This window comes from Bos indicus, chromosome 9, assembly GCF_029378745.1.
Source record: "Bos indicus isolate NIAB-ARS_2022 breed Sahiwal x Tharparkar chromosome 9, NIAB-ARS_B.indTharparkar_mat_pri_1.0, whole genome shotgun sequence".
In the NCBI taxonomy this organism is placed as follows: domain Eukaryota; kingdom Metazoa; phylum Chordata; class Mammalia; order Artiodactyla; family Bovidae; genus Bos; species Bos indicus.
The window spans coordinates 42,068,500-42,087,860 of NC_091768.1; the positions used below are offsets into that span (position 1 = coordinate 42,068,500).

Genomic DNA, 19,361 nt, shown 5'->3' on the forward strand with positions numbered 1-19,361 from the left:
TAGAAATTGGAAGAAAAAAAAAAAAACTCTCATTATGAAAGTTGGAGACCACAGCAAATATACAGAGGAAACAGACTGCAAAAGGAAACGTCAAAATAAAACTATAACCAGTATAATTAATATGCTGAGGAAAATAAGTTATTAAAACTATAAAGCAAGAACAAAATGCAATTTCTAAAAAGGAATATTAAGAACAAAGGAGAGTACTCTGAAATTTAACATACAGTACCAAAAATAAAATTCCAGAAATAAAACAAATGGTAACAATAAAAGATGGAAAATGTAAGAAAATTACAGGATTAATTCAGGAGGTCCAAGAGCTAACCAAAAGGAATTCCAGAAAGGGAAAAGATAAAAAAGAGAGAAGGAAATTACCTAAGATTTTTCTCAAATCTGAAGGATGAAATTTTAAGATGAGGAGGACAGAGTAAGCATCCAGCACAACGAGGGAAATAAGACCCATGCCAAGTCACAAGAGCTTCCCAGGTGGTGCTGGTGGCAAAGATCCTGCCTGCCAATGCAGGAGACATAAGAGACACCAGTTCAATCCCTGGGTTTCGAAGATCCCCTGGAGGTGGACATGGCAACCCACTCCAGTTTTCTTGCCTGGAGAATCCAATGGACAGAGGAGCCTGGTGGGCTATAGTCCATGAGGTCACAAAGAGTTGGACACGACTGAAGCAACTTAACTTACTCTTGCTCACCAAGTCATAATCCTGAAATTTCTGACACAAGGAAAATAAAGAAAATCTTACAAACATCCAAGGTGGCAGTGGAGGAGGGAAGTGGTAGAGACAAGTCATAAAAAACTTATAAAACTTGAATAAAATTTGAGAGACAATGATTTCCCATCTAACCATCAAGTGTGAAAATGGAAGTTGACATTCCACATTTACAAGGTCTTAAAAAATCTTCCCCAGCAGAAATATGAACACCTAGGCTACAGTGGCACAAGCAGGACAAGAAAGCAATCAAGTACAGACCAAAGCAGGAGGATGAAGGCCTCAAAAAGAAACAAAATGGAACTTCTCTTTGTCCGACATTATTATCAACCCAAATTACCATTCTAAATTTTGTTCCACTTAGAAGAGTAACCTTCAAACTCTATGACAGTTCCTAGACACCTATGTAAAAACCAAGGAGAGCCAGATCCAAGAGAGTACAGAGAGGATAAAAGCAGAAAGGGGGCTTCCCAGGTGGCTTAGTACTAAACAATCCACCTGCCAAAGCAGAAGACACAGGCTTGATCCCTGGAAGATCCCCTAGAGAAGGAAATGGCAACCCATTCCAGTATTCTTGCCTGGGAAATTCCCTGGACAAAGGAGCCTGGTGGGCTACAGTCCATTCGGTGTCAAAGAGTCGGACATGACTTAATGACTAAACAACAACAAAAGTGGAAGGAAGCAAAGGTTATGCCATTTAGCATCACCACAGCAGCAGATAATTTGACAGAGAACATTTGCAAAAGCTAGATTTCAGGATCTTTTATAACACTTTTGTTTTTTAATATGTGGATTCAGTCTGGTATGCCTCAGAAACCTCTCTTGCTCTCCTCTTAGCTTTCTCTATAAATCCAGCCCCTGACTTCATCAGCCCCTTCCAGAAGAACCTTCATCAGTTTAGGCAAAAGAATCTGCTTTGCTTTGATTCTGCCAACTGGATGCCTTTCCTGTGTTCTTCTGCACATCAACTCTCCATCTATTCTTAAATCTCAAGAGAAAGAAGAAACTACTCCTGCCAAAACTCCTTAATTTGCCTTGTTTTAATATCTTACATGAACCATTCTTATACATTGGTTATTCTATTTTCAACTTTCCAGAAAAAAACCAATGTGCTCCTCAACAATTTTTTTTCCCTCAATAATTTTAAAACAGCTTCAAATTAGAAAACTTATATACAACTTAATAATCTCTAAGTACATTTTATGTATTAGAAATCTTTTGAAAGCAACTTTCGCAGAAAGTAACTGGCAATGTCACAGCAATTGATTACTTGCTCACAACATATTTTGCTGTGATTCGAACAGATTCAAGGGATTAGATCTGATAGAGAGAGTGTCTGAAGAACTATGGACAGAGGTTCGTGACATTGTACAGAAGGCAATGATTAAGACCATCCCCAACAAAAAGAAATGCAAAAAGGCAAGATGGTTGTCTGAGGAGGCCTTACAAATAGCTGAGAAAAGAAGAGAAGCTAAAAGCAAAGGAGAAAAGGAAAGATATACCCATTTGAATATAGAGTTTCAAAGAATAGGACAGAGAAGAAAGCCTTCCTCAGTGACCAATGCAAAGAAATAGAGGGAAACAACATAATGGGAAGGACTAGATCTCTTTAAGAAAATTAGTGATACCAAGAGAACATTTCATTCAAAGATAGGCACAATAAAGGACAGAAATGGTATGGACCTAACAGAAGCAGAAGAACTATACAAAAAAGATCTTCACGACCCAGATAACCACGATGGTGTGATCATTCACCTAGAGCCAGACATCCTGGAATGTGAAGTCAAGTGGGCCTTAGGAAGCATCTACAAACAAAGCTAGTGGAGGTGATGGAATTCCACTTGAGCTATTTCAAATCCTAAAAGATGATGTTGTTAAAGTGCTGCACTCAGAATGCCAGCAATTTTGGAAAACTCAGCAGTGGCCACAGAACTGGAAAAGGTCAGTTTTCATTCCAAAGAAAGGCAATGCCAAAGAATGTTCAAATTACTGCACAATTGCACTCATCTCACACGCTAGCAAAGTAATGCTCAAAATTCTCCAAGCCAGGCTTCAACAGTACCTGAACCATGAACTTTCAGATGTTCAAGCTGGATTTAGAAAAGGCAGAAGAACCAGAGATCAAGTTGCCAACATCCGTTGGATCATCGAAAAAGCAAGAGTTCCAGAAAAACATCTATTTCTGCTTTATTGACTATGCCAAAGCCTTTGACTGTGTGGATCACAACAAACTGTGGAAAATTCTGAAAGAGATGGGAATACCAGACCACCTGACCTGCCTCTTGAGAAATCTGTATGGAGGTCAGGAAGCAACAGTTAAAACTGGACATGGAACAACAGACTGGTTCCAAATAGGAAAAGGAGTACGTCAAGGTTGTATAATGTCATCCTGCTTATTTAACTTATATGCAGAGTATATCATGCAAAATTCCAGGCTGGATAAAGCAGAAGCTAGAATCAAGATTGCTGGGAGAAATATCAACAACCTCAGATACGCAGATGACACATCCTTATGGCAGAAAGCGAAGAAGAACTAAAAAGCCTCTTGATGAAAGTGAAAGAGAAGAGTGAAAAAGTTGATTTAAAACTCAACACTTAGAAAATGAAGATCACGGCATCTGGTCCCATCAGTTCATGGCAAATAGATGGGAAAACAATGGAAACAGTGAGAGACTTTAGTTTTTTGGGCTCCAAAAATCACTGCAGATGGTCACTGCAGCCATGAAATTAAAAGACGCTTACTCCTTGGAAGAAAAACTATGACCAACCTAGACAACATATTAAAAAGCAGAGACATTACTTTGCCAACAAAGGTCCATCTAGTCAAAGCTATGGTTTCTCTAGTAGTCATGTATGGATGTGAGAGTTGGACTATAAAGAAAGCTGAGCACCGAACAGTTGATGCTTTTGAACTATGGTGTTGGAGAAGACTCTCTTGAGAGTTCCTTGGACTGCAAGATCAAACCAGTCAATCTTAAAGGAAATCAGTCCTGAGTAGTCACTGGAAGGACTGAAGCTGAAGCTGAAACTCCAATACTTTGGCCACCTGATGCAAAGAACTGACTTATTGGAAAAGACCCTGATGATGGGAAAGATCAAAGGCAGGAAAAGAAGGGGATGACAGAGGATGAGATGGTTGGATGGCATCAATGACTTGATGGACATGAGTTTGAGCAAGCTTCGGGAGTTGGTGATGAACAGCAAAGCCTGGCATGCTGCAATCCATGGTATTGCAAAGAGTTGGACACAACTGAGCAACTGAACTGAACTGGACTGAACATAATTTGCAGAAATTGTCCAGGGTCTAGTCAGAATATAATCAACATGTGCTGAATCAGTGAAATTCAAGGCAAAAATTTAACAAAGATGGGAGGGGAAAGATGACATGGCAAGAACTCAACACTGCTAAAAAAAACCCCACATATATATGCATATATGTGTTAATACAAATATAGGCATGTGTATGTATGTATATATATATATATATATATACACATATACACACACACACACATATATATCTCACTTGGGCCTCTCTTCTGTTTTACCCAAAGTTAATATATTTTTGAAAAAGCAGTTTGCCAAATATTATACTGCATTATTGGAGTAGGAAATAGCAACCCACTCCAGTATTCTTGCCTGGAGAATCCCATGAACAGAGTAGCCTGGCAGGCTACAGTCCGTGGGGTTGCAAGAGTCGGACACGACTTAGCGACTAAACCACCACCACCACCACCACCATCATACTACATTATATATTACATACATAATTTATATTATATTTAAGGCAACATTTAGAAGATGATAAAGAGGTACCAGATGGTTATAGAGTACCAAAGGAAAAGATTCTCAAACATGTGAAATCACAGATATCTAGTATAGCATAAATACTATTTAAGATGCAGATTTTACTCCAAAGAAAGATTTTACTCCAAAGAAGTTGATAAACACAATGGATAGTCCCCTAATGATAAATGTTAGATATCATCCATCTAAACTCTATTATATGCACCAAGTATTTTTACTTGGAGAAGCAAGCTGATTTTTTCCTAATAAAATTTCAGTCTTCCAAAAATTATTGAAATTATTTCAAAGGATTAAAAATCTATATTTTAATGGGAAAGTCAGAGGATTGAATGGAGAACAGTAAAGCTATTTACAAGGCTGTAAAATGGGTCCTAAAGAAGTTTCTAAGTTCTTTATTCATCATAGTGAATTCAGGGAGAGTTGGGTTCACACAGTTTCTTCAAAATAACTACACAGGAACCCACATCATTTACATGTTCCTAATTTACATTTTCTCACAATTTACCCTATTTTTCAGGTCCATTAAATTCCCTTTCTCAATGTTTTAATTTCCTGTAATGTGTTCTTATGTCTCAGAGCACGCCACCCTGGCCTGGGTCCTAGGTGCTGGGATGTGCCACATGCTCCCGTCCCCCAACAAGCCTCGGATGTCCTGCTCTCTACCCTAGGGGGAAACCTTGCTGGCTGGCTGCTAGCTGGCTGCCAGCTGGGTTCAGCCTCTGGGAGGCACTGCTTGTAGGAGACTGGAGGGAGGGGGTGGAGAGAAAGCCCCGCTTCCTCCCTGCTTCCAGGCTGTGTCTCTGGCAGAGAGGCTTCTCTCCAGAGCCACGAGGTCCTCGTGCCACAGCTCCAGCTCTCTGCAGGCTACTCCTTCACTCCTCCATGCCCTGTTTGCTGCCTTAGGACTGCCCTGCCCATGACTCTCTAAGTCATTTCTTGATTCAGTCTTTATTTGGAACTGCTGTAAACAGTTTCCTACCAGAACACTGATACATGCCCAACCTCTAAAATACACACACTTCACACTAGACAAAAACTTGGAAATCTGAACATAAGTTTCTCAAGTGACCAGCTGTAAAATTTGTCATGTTAACTATATCTGAGGGAATTTGTGAAGTAGGATCATGGCACCTTCTCTAATGGGTTTTTGATAGGGATACAGTGATACTGTATTATAGACTCTGCGGATAGTAAGCATAAGGATGATGTTGGAAGATAGTGGAAAACTATTACCTACCTCCACAAGGAAAGAGTAGTAGAGCTGAACTGAAAAGATCTTGGTACAAATTCTGATTCTGCTACTTATTAGCTACATGACTCTGGGTAAGCCACATCAACTCTACACCTTATCTATTGTGCTGCTTCCTTATCTATTGGATTCAGGGCACAGCACAGGGGAGTTCCCATCCACTGCCCACCTCTGCACGCCTAATCACAAGGCCCACTCACTCACACTGAAGACTGCAAACTTCATGTGCTGATACCCACCTCTATCCAAACCTATGGACCACAAAAGAAGAAACATCACACCCTCTGACACACCCCTCTCAAAGATCTGAACATTAATGTACACTTAAGCTATTTCATATCTATATAAACTCTACCAAACAAATCAAGAATACATTCAAGAACAGGGAGCACATTTTCAAATACTGTTCATATTCTAAGCAATTAGAAGCAATCTCAATATATTCCAAAGAATCACTGTACGCCTACCTAATGGAATAAAATTAAAAATAAATATGGAAGGATAGCTAAAAACAGAAAAAACTCATACTAAGATACTGACTTTCTTTCACATTCCTTCACATTCACCCAGACTTCTGGGATTGCAACTTCATATAGGAGGCTGAAGGAGGGCCAACACAATGCCTTCTGTTTTCTCTTTATAAAGACGTAGACATCTGTTGAAAGTGATGGGGGAAGCGTAGTTTAGCTTGAAGGGAGCTAAGAAGGCTCTAGAGAATTGTTCAGAGACACTGTAAACTAACCAGTGAAATAGATTTGTTGACAAAATGAAGGGGTACTCCTCAGGGCTTTCAGACTCTTCTCAGCAATCTTATACAACTGTGCGGCCGTCATGTCCTTTAGATGAGAACGGTCCTACTCCCTGCTCTATCCTCCACAACCAGATGAGGGTTTCAGGGGTAAGTCTATGACTAAGTTCAACCAAGGGGAGTTCTGTTATTCATCTCTAGGTGAAAGAGCTCTTGTCTTCTGGGCAGTACGCTGCATAGATGTGATGCTAGTTTGCTACTCTGACATAAGCCAAGTTGAACACAAAGTCAAAATAAGCAGGAGGGCAAGATAAAGAAGATCTCCAGGGCTTCCCTGGTGGCTCAGTGGTAAAGAATCCACCTGCCAACATAGGAGACATGGATTTGATCCCTCGTCTGGGAAGATTCCACATGCCTCGGAGCAACTAAGTCCATGCACGACAACTACTGAGCCTGTGCTCTAGAGCCCGGGAGCCACAGCTCCTGAGCCCACATGCCACAGTTACTGAAGCCCATGTGCTCAGAGATCATGCCCCATAAGAGAAGCCACCACAATGAGAAGCCCTCACACTGCAACCAGAGGAGCCCTGCTTGAAATAAGTGTTGCTGAGGATGTAGAGAAAGGGAACCTCATGCACTGCTGGAATGTACATGGGTACAGCCACTGTGGAAAACAGTATGCAGGTTCCTCAAAAAATTAAACATAGCGCTACCATACGATTTAGCAATTCCACTTCTGGATATTTATCCAAATGAAAACTCGAGCTCAAAGAGATATCTACAACTCCCTGTTCATTGCAGCATTATTTACAATGGCCAAAAAAACGGAAACAATCGAAGTGTTACACACACACACATAATGGAAATTATTCAACCATTAAAAAAGAAAGGAATTCTGACATTTGGGACAACACTGATGGACACTGAAGGCATTATGCTAAGAGAAATAAATCGGACGGAGAAAGAACGTATGAACTCATATGTGGAACCTAAAAACAACTCACAGGTAATGAGTCAAGAGAGCATCTCAAGTTTAGGAGACTTACTATAATAAGTAATAGAACACTATAACACTAAATCAAAAGGGAGGCTAACAAGAAAAGCAGCTGTCAGAAACAATGTTATTAAAATTTTTTTAAATAATATGACTAAATTGCCAGTCGCCCAACAAGGAAATGTGCTAATGTCACAAGTGTTTGGGGTCCTAGTTGTTATATATTTTGGTGATGACACTCCAAATCACTAAATTTAGTAAAAATTTATGTTTTTAATTTCATATACATGGAAAGCCCACTTTCACACAAAGAATCTTTTGAACATGAGTTTATGTTTTTAAAGTAAATACCTGATAATTATTCTATCAAAATTTTATTAGACAAAGTCAAATGTAAAACATGATTACTGGATTCACATACAAACACATATTTAAAAGAACATTTGGGACAACTGAAGAAATTTAAATATGGGCTTCATATTTAGCCCATATTAATTACTTTATATTATGAGATAAAATACTGGATGCCCAGTTAAATTTGAGTTTCACACTGACATCATATAATGTTGCATGGGACATACATACACTAAAAAACCATTATTTATCTGAAATTCAAGTTTATCTAGACTTTATTTTTATTTGCTAAATTGAGTGACCCTATATCACTGCATCAACGTTAAGAGAAAATATTTGCAAATGAAGCAAGAAGGGATTAATCTCCAAAATATACAAACAACTCATGGAGTTCAATGTCAAAAAAAAGCAAACAATCCAATCAAAAAATGGTGGAAGACCTAAACAGACATTTCTCCAAAGAAAATACACAGATGGCCAACAAATACATGAAAAGATGCTCAACACTGCTCATTATTAGAGAAATTCAAATCAAAACTACAATGAGAGGGACGTCCTTGGTTGTCCAATGGCTAAGCCTCCCCTCCCACTGCAGAGGGCCTGGGTTCAATTCCTGGTCGAAGAACTAGATCCTACATGTTGCAGCTAAAGATCCCGCATGCCACAAAGAAAACGGATCAAAGATCCTGAATGTGACAACCAGGACCCGGCACAGCCAAATATGTGTTTCAAAAAAACCACAATGAGGTACCACATTCTAACCACCCATCAGAATAGCCATCATCAAAAAGTCTACACACAGTAAATACTGGAGAGGGTGTAGAGGAAAGGGAACTCTCTTGCATTGTTGGTGGGAATGTAAATTGATATAGCCACTGTGGAGAATAGTATGGAGGTTCCTTACAAAACTAAAAACAGAACTACCATATGACCCAGCAATCCCACTACTGGGCATATACCCTAAGAAGATCTAGGCATAATTCAAAATGACACATGTACCTCAATGTTCACTGCAGCACTATTTACAATAGCCAGGGCATGGAAACAACCTAAATGTCTAACTGTCTAGCAACAGATAAATGGATAAAGAGGATATGGTACAGGGACTTCCTTGGTGGCCCAGTGGTTAGGAATCTGCCTGCTAATGCAAAGGACACAGGTTCCAGCCCCAGTCTGGGAAGATCCCACATGCTGGGGAGCAATTAAGCCCACGAGCTGCAACTACAGAAGCCTGAGTGCCCTAGAGCCCATGCTCCACAATGAGAGGCCACCGCAATGAGAAGCCCAAGCACTGCAACTTGAGAGTAGGCCCCATTCCTGGCAACTAGGGAAAGCCTGCACGCAGCAATGAAACCCAGCCCAGCCAAAAATAAAATTAGTTAATTTTTAAAAAAAAGAAGATATGGTACATATATACAGTGGAAAATTGCTCAGCCATAAAAAGGAATGAAACTAGATCGTTTGTAGAGATGTGGATGGAAGTAGAGTCTGTCATACAGAGTGAAGTGAGTCAAAAAGAGAAAAATAAGTGTTGTATATTAATGCATGTATGTGGAATCTAGAAAAATGGTATAGGTGAAACTATTTCCAGGGCAGGAATAGAGACACAGATGTAGAGAACAGACATGTGGAACACAGGTAGGGGAAGGGAAGGGTAGGATGAACTGGGAGATTAAGATTAACATATACACTACCATGTATAAAATAAACAGCTAGTGAGAACCTGCTGTATAGCATAGGGAGTTCAGCTCTGTGCTCTGTGAGAACCTAGATGGGTAGAAATGGAGGTAGAGGGGAAGGGAGGCCCAAGAGGGAGAGAATATACGTATACACATAGTCTATTCACTTCCTCGTACAGCTGAAACTAACACAATATTACAAAGCAATTATATTCCAATAAAAAAAAGTTTCTTGGTGTGATAATGGTAATATAGTTATGCAGGGAAAGGTCCTTGTTAGGATACATAATGATGTTTTTGGAGGTCAAGTGTTTCAATATTACAACTTATTTTCAGATGATTAAAGGGAAAATACTGAGAGAAAAAAACCCTAATGCAGCAAAATGTTGACCATTTTAAGTGGTTTTAAGAGTACTGTTGAAATTTTTCAAAATAAAAAGTTGGGTAAAACAAAATGCAAAATTTGTAAAAGTGATTAATTACTGTATTATTTTTACTTTTGAATTAAGTCTTAAATTATTCCAAAAGTATCTACATATTAGCATTTTAGACAATTGCTTTCAAAACTATTCCTTTAACTTCTGCAAGGTAAACATCTGTCATCCATCATTCCAAATATTTTGATTTAATCATTCTAACTTTATCCTTTGTTCCTTATAATATTAAAATTCAAGCATTAAAAATAATCCAAGGTGATTCTCATCAAAGCTGGAAATTAAAATAGCATGTCCTCCACCTTTCTGGGTTACTGTCCACTTGCTAGTCAAGCATAATTTCCATTAGGACAATTAAGATAATAATGGTGGTGCTTTTAAATAAAAAGAGTTTTCAATTTGTTTAAAATGCAGGAATATTACTTTTCCTGCTTCTCCACACACCCCTCACCATTCCATTATTATCTCCCAAAATGACAGAATCAGAAACAATGATTCCAGCTGGAATGCTGAACATAATTACATCTTTTAAAAACAAGCATTCTCAACATAAACCACTGTTTGATAAAAGTAGATCACTTCAGGTTTCTTTTTTTTTTTTTTCACTTCAGGTTTCTAAGAAGACCATTAAAAAACTAAAAAACTGAACTATATGTTAGCACCCATAAATTCTTTTTAAATGAAAATCTTTTTTTAAATGCCTTCAGCTGATTTGCAAAAGAACCCTTGTAACCTAAAGTACACCAATTTGTTCAGTTTACTAGTATAATTAAGCCTTTAAGTAGCTAAACAACTAGCGGGAGGAGGGTGGGGGGTGAGTTTAAATCTCTAAAACAACTAGCCTAAGCAATGGCTCAATTTCTGATTACAACAGAATTGCGAGATGCAAATGACTTTTTAATGCTGCATGCATTCAAGTAACAAGCGTTTCTAAGGCTCATTGAAGAAGACTCTGATGCTGGGAGGGTTTGGGGGCAGAAGGAGAAGGGGATGACGGTGGATGAGATGGCTGGATGCCATCACTGACTCGATGGACGTGAGTCTAAGTGAACTCCGGGAGTTGGTGATGGACAGGGAGGCCTGGCGTGCTGCGATTCACGAGGTCGAGAAGAGTCGGACACGACTGAGCGACTGAACTGAACTGAACTGATACATGTCAGACAAATGAGCTAATTTCTTCAGCAAATCCTTCCAGCTTACTCACTCCTGACTGAATTCAAATTCTGGACTAGCTTGGGTGCGACCTACTCCAAATCCACCACTTGTTCAGAGGGACATCTAGGACATAAGTATAATTTTCAAACTGACCTGCAGTTTATCAAAAGAAAGATGTGGAAAATATTCCATTCTGAACCCAGTTGAGGTTCTGAATTTGAGGGATTAAAACGGCCATCCAAGCTTCTCCTGGATTTTCAAAGAACTGGCACTATGGAGGAAATGAGAACACAAACATGTCCACAGAGAAGCAAGTGAATGTAAAACTCACAAAAACACCAATACTCTCACACAGACATAAGGATAGGCTCATGGGCAACTGACTTCAGAGTCAGCAGAAAAGTATTTTGTGACTCTTCAGTGATTGCTTTGTTATTCATTCAAATATTCCTTTTTTTTTTTTTTTCATTTATTCCAGAGTCATGAATTGAACATCGAGCACCTACTTTGTATCAGGCAGTGAACTAAGTTGTGCAGATCTAGGCAATCCAGAAAACATGACATGGCATGTACTAAAGGAACGTGTGGTCACCAGGTAGGCCATGGGAGATGAGCCGTAAGTAAAAGGATACAGAGACAGGCAGCCTCAACAAAGACCCAGAGGCAAGAGAAGGTCCCTGTCTTGTCTAACAATCTTTAAGTAGCTTGTCACAGCTGGGGACAGCTGATAACAAAGATGAGGCTGGTAAGAGGCAGGGACCAGGCAGGCTCTCAAGAACTATGTAGAACGTGCTAATGAGTTTGTACTTTATCTGGAGGGCACTGGGAAGCCTTAAGCAGGAGAATGGCCCAACCAGGTTATCTCATATAAATATCATTATTGATACAGTATGGATAATGAGAGGAAACTGAATGGGAGGCAACTGGAGGAAAAGGCAACACTACCTGTATCTGCTCTGCTGACAAGCCACCCCCGGCCAGGTGGCAGTATGATTCTGGGAGAAATACTTACGGGTACTTCTTGTGGTTCATCAGGGCAAAGTTAACTGAAGGCAGCTCTGTAGTGCTCTTCATTGCCATGAAGGGACTACGGATGCATTGGAGCTATGCTTCACACTTCTGAAAAAGCTACACATGGCTGTGGCACTTTGGCCTGAAATGTACGTTCAGTGTTCAGGTCCTAATATCTGCACATCTCCACTGGAGATGATAGCATGGGTTAGAGGTGCTGTTTCTTTATAGTTCTCTCATTTCCAAATAGAGGTTTTCACTCAGCCAAAAACCTTTTACTAAGATATTTCCTATGCTTTGCTGAGTACTTTCTGAGCTCATAATACCCCTTCCTCAGTCTATTTGTAAGAAGCAAATGCTGAACCAGTAGAAGTATATTATCAGGGAAAGTTATAATTTCCTTAAAATTATTTCTTAAAATCAACTAACCTGTTGAAATATCTCACAATTACACTTAAAGATACATTTATGGAATATTATAAATAGGCTAAATTGGAGAAAATATTGACCACCTGGTTACTTAGCTTTCAATCAATCTAATTATCAAATCTTTATATTTTGACATATTTATTCCAAAATTTAAAAAAAATTAGATACAGTTGATGCCCCCCCCATTTTGTACCCTTCTTCCTCAGAGTGAACATTTCATTTTAAAAATATGTTCTGATTTACTTATCTTTTTGTGGTATCTACTACTTATTCCCCCAAAACAGACTCTTCTTTGACCATTTTTCTACCAGCTTGATTTTTTTTTCTTTTTGGTAGGAGTTCTTTATATATATTCTAGATAGCAATCTATAGTCAATTTTTTTTATTTTTAATTGGAGGATAATTGCTTTACAACATTGTGTTGGTTTCTTGCCATATGTCAACACAAATAAGCCACAGGTATACATATGTCAGCTTTCTTTCGAACCTCGCTCCCACCTCCCTAAGTCAATTATTTTTGATGTAAATATTTTCTCCCAGTCTGTGGTCTTCCTTTTAACCTTTCTAGAGTGCTTTTTGTTGACTATAAGTTTTAAATTTTAGTTGGATCAAATGTATCCAACTTACCTTTATAATTTAAGCTTTCATATCTTGTATAAGCAGGTCTTCCTCTCCTCACGGTCACAAACATAAATCCTCTATATTTTATTCAAGAAGTTTTAAAGTTTCCCTTTAAGTTTAGGACACTGATTCTGTGGAATTTATGTTTATGTTCAGAAAGGTAGATATCTAATTTTACTTTTCACAAAGATAATCAATTGTGTCATCCCTGTTGGCTGACTAGACCATCTTTTTCCACTGATTTTCAGTGCCAACTCAATGGTGTATCAGGTCTCCATGTATTCTATTTTGTTCCACTTGTCTGTATGTCTATATAATAAGTGATCAGTGAATAGTTCTGTTGACTAGAGGCAGATATAGGAAAGTAACAGAAAATTAGACTGGAAACCTAGACTAAGTACATTTCTGGTAGAACTTTGAACACTATTAACGGTCTCCCACCACCCTCAAATCTAGTCAGGAAGCAGTCATCCATCTATAGCAGGGGCAGCAAGTTATGGCCTGTGGGCTAAATCCAGCCCGACATCTGTTTTTATAAATAAATATTTATCAAAATACATTTATTTATGCATTGTCCATGGCTACTTTGAGTACAATGGCAGAACTGAAGAGCTGTAACAGAGATCATATGGCTCCTAAAACCCAAAAGATTTCCTACATGGTCCTTTACAGAAAATATTCACCAGCCCCTGATCTAAAGACCTGACCAAAATCTCAACGTAGATCCCATGGTTCTAATGCCTCTTTATGGCCTACATAATTCTGCTGCCATAACCAAAGCAGTCAGTTTTGGCTGACAATGACAAAAAAGTTCCTATCTTAAGACATTAAGGTTATTCCCCTTTTCTTTCAATTTACTTTAAAGAATTTATAAAAGATATTCTCATCTAGTGAGGGGGTGTGGGGGAGAAATGGATGAAGGCAGTCCCAAAGTACAAACTTCTAGTTATAACATAAATAACAGGGATATAATGTACAACATGATTAATATAATTAATACTGACACATGTTATATGTGAAAGTTGTTTGGAGAGTGAATCCTGAGAGTTCTTATCACACACACAAAATTTTTTTCTTTGTTTTATTTTGTATCTACATGAGATGATGGATGTTCACTGGACTTGAATGGTAATCATTCCACCATGCATGTAAGTCAGGTGGTGCTAGCAGTGAAGAACCCACCTGCCAATGCAGGAGACACAAGAGACGCAGGTTTGATGCCTGGGTTGGGAAGATCCCCTGGAGGAGGAAATGGCAACCCACTCCAGAATCCTTGTCTGGAGGATCCCACTGACAGAGGAGCCTGGCAGGCTACAGTCCATAGGGTCGCAGAGTCTGACATGACTGAAACAATTTAGCACCCACACATGCATGTAAGTCAAATCAGTATGGCCGACACCTTAGTTATATAGTGCTATATATCAAATATATCTCAATAAAACTGGAAGAAAAAAACAAAAATAGACATTCTCATCTACACTGACAGCATAATTTTACCTCTGGAACCATGACAAAATTTAAAATGTAATTGAATACATTTGTTAATTATTCTGGAGATGGAAGCAGGCCCATTATATTCTCTTTCTCAAATTTCAGACATAAATGAGTCTTTGGCATGTGTTAAGTTCCCAAAAAACAATGCAGTTTGACTCCCAATCTTGTTTCCTTACAGATAGAGCTGTCATTGGGTTAGGACATAATCTTTTGCTTTGGCTTTCATAAAAATTTGATACAAAAAAAATATACATTTAAAAATATTTCCAGTCTTTAATAAAGCTGTAGCGATAGATATCTATTCCAAAGTCAATGCTGCTTATTATGTTCTAAAGGCTAAATCACCAGATAACAGGGAAGCTTTACCTAAATCCCACTGCTCAACCTACTTCACCTATAGGATATGTCAGTTTTAAGAAAAGGAACAGAGAGAGTAAGGGCTCACTTCCTTAGCTGGAGGAGAGAAGGGAGGAACTGAGGAAAAACCAGCAAACTGGCTAGTCTTGGATAAATAACTGAAGGGAGCCAGACAATGGGTCTCCTGCATCTCCCGAAAGAAAAGTCCACAGCATAGCATTCCAGGTATCTAGCTCACGGCTCCCAGGTGTGAGGAGCCAGATCAGAGAAAGCACCAAGACCTTACACCAGCTGAATTCAAGGCAGCGCAGGTCATTTCTACCTGCTACATGCATTGTTCTTAGGAGAGTGAGGAGAGGTATCCAAATTAAAGACCATAATAGGTTGTAAAAGGAAGTCTGAAATAATAATTTCTCATTAGAGAAAAACAAAATTATTTTGTGGAGAGCAGGAGAAAAGGAAAAGGAATTCTGACCCCTGCTCCCCTTCCCAGTTCCCAGGTCTCTTTGGCTATGGTGTCTCCTCCCCAGAGATGAAAAAACCTGGCTGCCTATATACCCCTGATTAATGGAAACAGAGATTTTCAGAGCAGCTCCACACTCTGTTTAATTCTTTCCCTCCATGACTCTAGAAATGCTTGATTTGGCTGTGTAAAAGTAATACTAATTATAGTGATTTACATGAACTACTTACCATTTATGCCTAATTACCTCACAGCACAATAACAATTATGCATACATTAAATGTGTCAGATTAACCTGGTTGTAAGTTTTATTTGATAACAAAAGTAAAGTGTTCATAAATGCTCATTCTTCCTAGTTTGTTGTTCATATAGCATGGTCATCTTCTCATAACTTTTTCGAATTTTTACTAGAGAAAACATTGTTACATAGGTAGGTGAAAGCAGCCTAATAGTCTGCCACCAATTCTCCTCACTGATAAATAACTCCAGCATTTTGCAAAGAATGTGCATTTTATTTTAACATTATGGCTTATCCTTACAGAACGGTTCTTAGGAGTACAATTTGTTTTAAGTCCACCAGAGTGAATATTTAAACATCTGTACCAAAAACAAAATCAAATCTGCATACATGCTAACTGAAATTCAGTCAGACAAAGACCATCCTGTATGTTCTCACTTACAGGCATAATTTTATAAGAGCATAACTCATAGGATGGTGGTTATCAAGAGCTGTGGGGCAAGGGAAATGGTGAAATATTGGTCAAAGGGTACAACCTCCCAACTATAAGATCTAATGTGCAGCGTGGTGACTATAATTAATAATACAGTAGCATATTAACATTTGAAAGTCGTCAGAAGAGTAGATCTTAAATGTTTTCACCACAAAGAGAAATAGTAATTATATCAGGGGATACGCTGCTGCTGCTGCTACGTCACTTCAGTCGTGTCCGACTCTGTGCGACCCCATAGACAGCAGCCCACCAGGCTCCCCCGTCCCTGGGACTCTCCAGGCAAGAACACTGGAGTGGGTTGCCATTTCCTTCTCCAATGCATGAAAGTGAAAAGTGAAAGTGAAGTCGCTCAGTCATGTCCGACTCTTAGCAACCCCATGGACTGCAGCCCACCCAGGCTCCTCCGTTCATGGGATTTTCCAGGCAAGAGTACTGGAGTGGGGTGCCACTGCCTTCTCCAATGTCAGGGGATATAAGGGTTAACTAATTTTATTATGGAATCATTTAGCAATGTATTCAGGTATGAATCATCACACTGCACAATTTAAATTTAGATATATTATCTGTCAATAATATCTCAGTAAAGCTGAGGGAAGAATCAAATGTCCATGAAATTGTAAACCCTATTTATGAAAATCAAAAAATCTACATACTGGGCTTCCCTGGTGGCTCAGTGGTAAAGAATCAGATTGCCAGTGCAGGAGACATGGGTTTGATCCCGGTCCAGAAAGACCCACATCCTGCAAAAACTAAGACCGTAAACTGTGACCCTTGAGCCTGTGTCCTAGAGCCCAGGAACTGCAACTACTGAGCCCTGAGGCCACGTGCCATAACTACCGGAGCCCACATGCCCTAGAGCCTATGCTCTACAACAAGAGAAGCCACCACAATGAGAAGCTACACACTGCAACTGGAGAGGAGCCCCACCCCACAGCAAGCAGAGAACAGCCCACACAGCAACAAAGATGCAGCACAGACATAAACAACATTATTTTTTTTAAAAAGGGATTCTAAACTACTAACAAAGTTCTATTGCTGGAAAAATCTAACAGCTTAAATTTTCCTTCTCTGATAATTGGCATGTCAGTATTTTTAGAAGAAATAGTCTTGTGGCATCTTTATAATCTCCAAAACTGAAGTTTTACATGTTTTATTCAGACTAAATTTGTTATTTGGGTCTTCTGCAATGCTAAATATTTTATGGGCTTAAGAAATGACAGGACAAATAAAAAAGATGTTGATCAATCTACTAAATATTCATTCACATATGCATTGGGATTAACAAATATAAGCTTTCACTAGACACATTAGAAACTACCTGATTTGTCAAATTTCCTCCTTACATAAGAATTACACAATAAAACAAGGGCCTCTAGATAGTAAAGTATTGCATTTAATTACTGCTAAATAGCTGTCTATTTAGAGGCAGATTCAGTATAGCCAATTCATATATCAAAGGTGGAATGAGATACAAAAGTCATGAGAGAAATTTTAACTTTCAGATAACAACAAAAATCTGGTAAGTAAAACATCTTGTCTCCTGGCTAGGACATATAACAAAGTTGTCATTTTATTTGGAAGACCTCCTGTAACGCAAACTATAATTAAGTATGCAGTACTTAAGCAATCTATGTTTTCCAAACTTCTTACTTCTTGATTCACCCATAAACTTTTGGGAACACAAGAGAAAGAGAAAACGTTGGCCATCAAAAGGGATAATTCATCATTATTTCCCATAACCATTGTGCTGGACTAGCCAACACACCCTGGCGCCCAGCCTCACAGTCCACTTCTGAGGGAAACTGCCCTGCTCTCAGGAGCACTGGATAGCACCTTATACAGAGAGCCAAACTTTGTGTTGACTAGCAGCCCCTGGAAAACTGGTGCGAAACTTCTGCCCCAACAGGGATGAAGGGTTTGGGTGGCCTCTCAGATTCTTCCTCAGGAACTTAAACCACAGATACAGGAAAAGAAATGAGAAGCTGGTAGGATGAACAGAGCGGGAAAGAGAATGGGGAAAAGGAGCAAAGAGTAAATAGATCACTCTTTATGAATGGCAGGGCACTGGAGCATCCACAGGGACCACTTCCTACAAGTCATCAGAGATTTCAGAGCCACTGTGCTCAGCTGTTCAGTCGTGTCTGACTCTTTGCAACCCCATGGACTGTAGCCTGCCAGGCTCCTCTATCCAAGGAATTCTCCAGGAAAGAAAATTGGAGTGGGTTGCCATTCCCTCCTCAAGGGAATCTTCCCAACCCAGGGACTGAACCCGTGTCTCTTGCATCTTCTGCATTGGCAGGTGGATTTTTTACCACTGCGCCATCTGAGAATGGTGCCAAATGCTGGTGCCTGCTCTGTGAGGCCTGGCTGAGTGATGGAGATGCCCTTTGTTGCTATTTTCTTTTTTAATCTTATTCCACATCTCCATTTCTTTCTCAAGCCTAAATAAGTAATACTTTATTGTTTTTAACCAAAACATGTTAATACAATGCAGTACTTTTCCTTACATAAAAATAAAACCATTTTGTTACATTCTCAAGTGCTTTTTAAAAAGTAAAATTACTTTCAGTAGAACTTATAAACAAAGTACTATTGTTATAGTTATATTGTTATTGTTATATTGTTATACAGTACCTTTCTTATAAAGATCTTATAATAAGAGGATATTTGTGTTAAGGGGGAAACGTAGTTTGGTCCGTTGATTAAAGGAAAACTAGTTTCTTAGGTTGAACCATAATATCCCTCATAATTTAAGGATGACACCACTGATAACAGAGCTTCTATAGCAGGACAAGGAATGGGAGTTTTTCCTTTTGTTTCAGAATTTCAGCTAAACCTCAAAGCTGAGGACATGAGAAACAGGTGCCCCTATACACTACAGAGAGGCACTAGTTGTATATATGCAAGAATTCCTTAAACAGAGGCAGGGGGGAATCAAAAAACAGCCGCACAACCAAAGTAATCAAGGTAGAAAATTGTTAGCTGGGTAAAGAATCCTGTGGCATTTCCCCTGGATGAACCAACCTCATGTCAAGTGCAAGGGGTCCCCAAGAGAAACATCCAAACAGGTTAGAATTAAGGCAAAATGGGCATCCTCTCCCCAGTTGGATACT

At 39.1% G+C, this 19,361-nt stretch overlaps 1 protein-coding gene across 1 annotated transcript in view; it reads right to left on the reverse strand.

Annotated features, from left to right (window-relative positions):
- The window catches only part of AFG1L (AFG1 like ATPase), a 197,836-nt gene that overhangs the window by 152,975 nt on the left and 25,500 nt on the right, over nt 1-19,361 (reverse strand). The window lies entirely within an intron of this gene.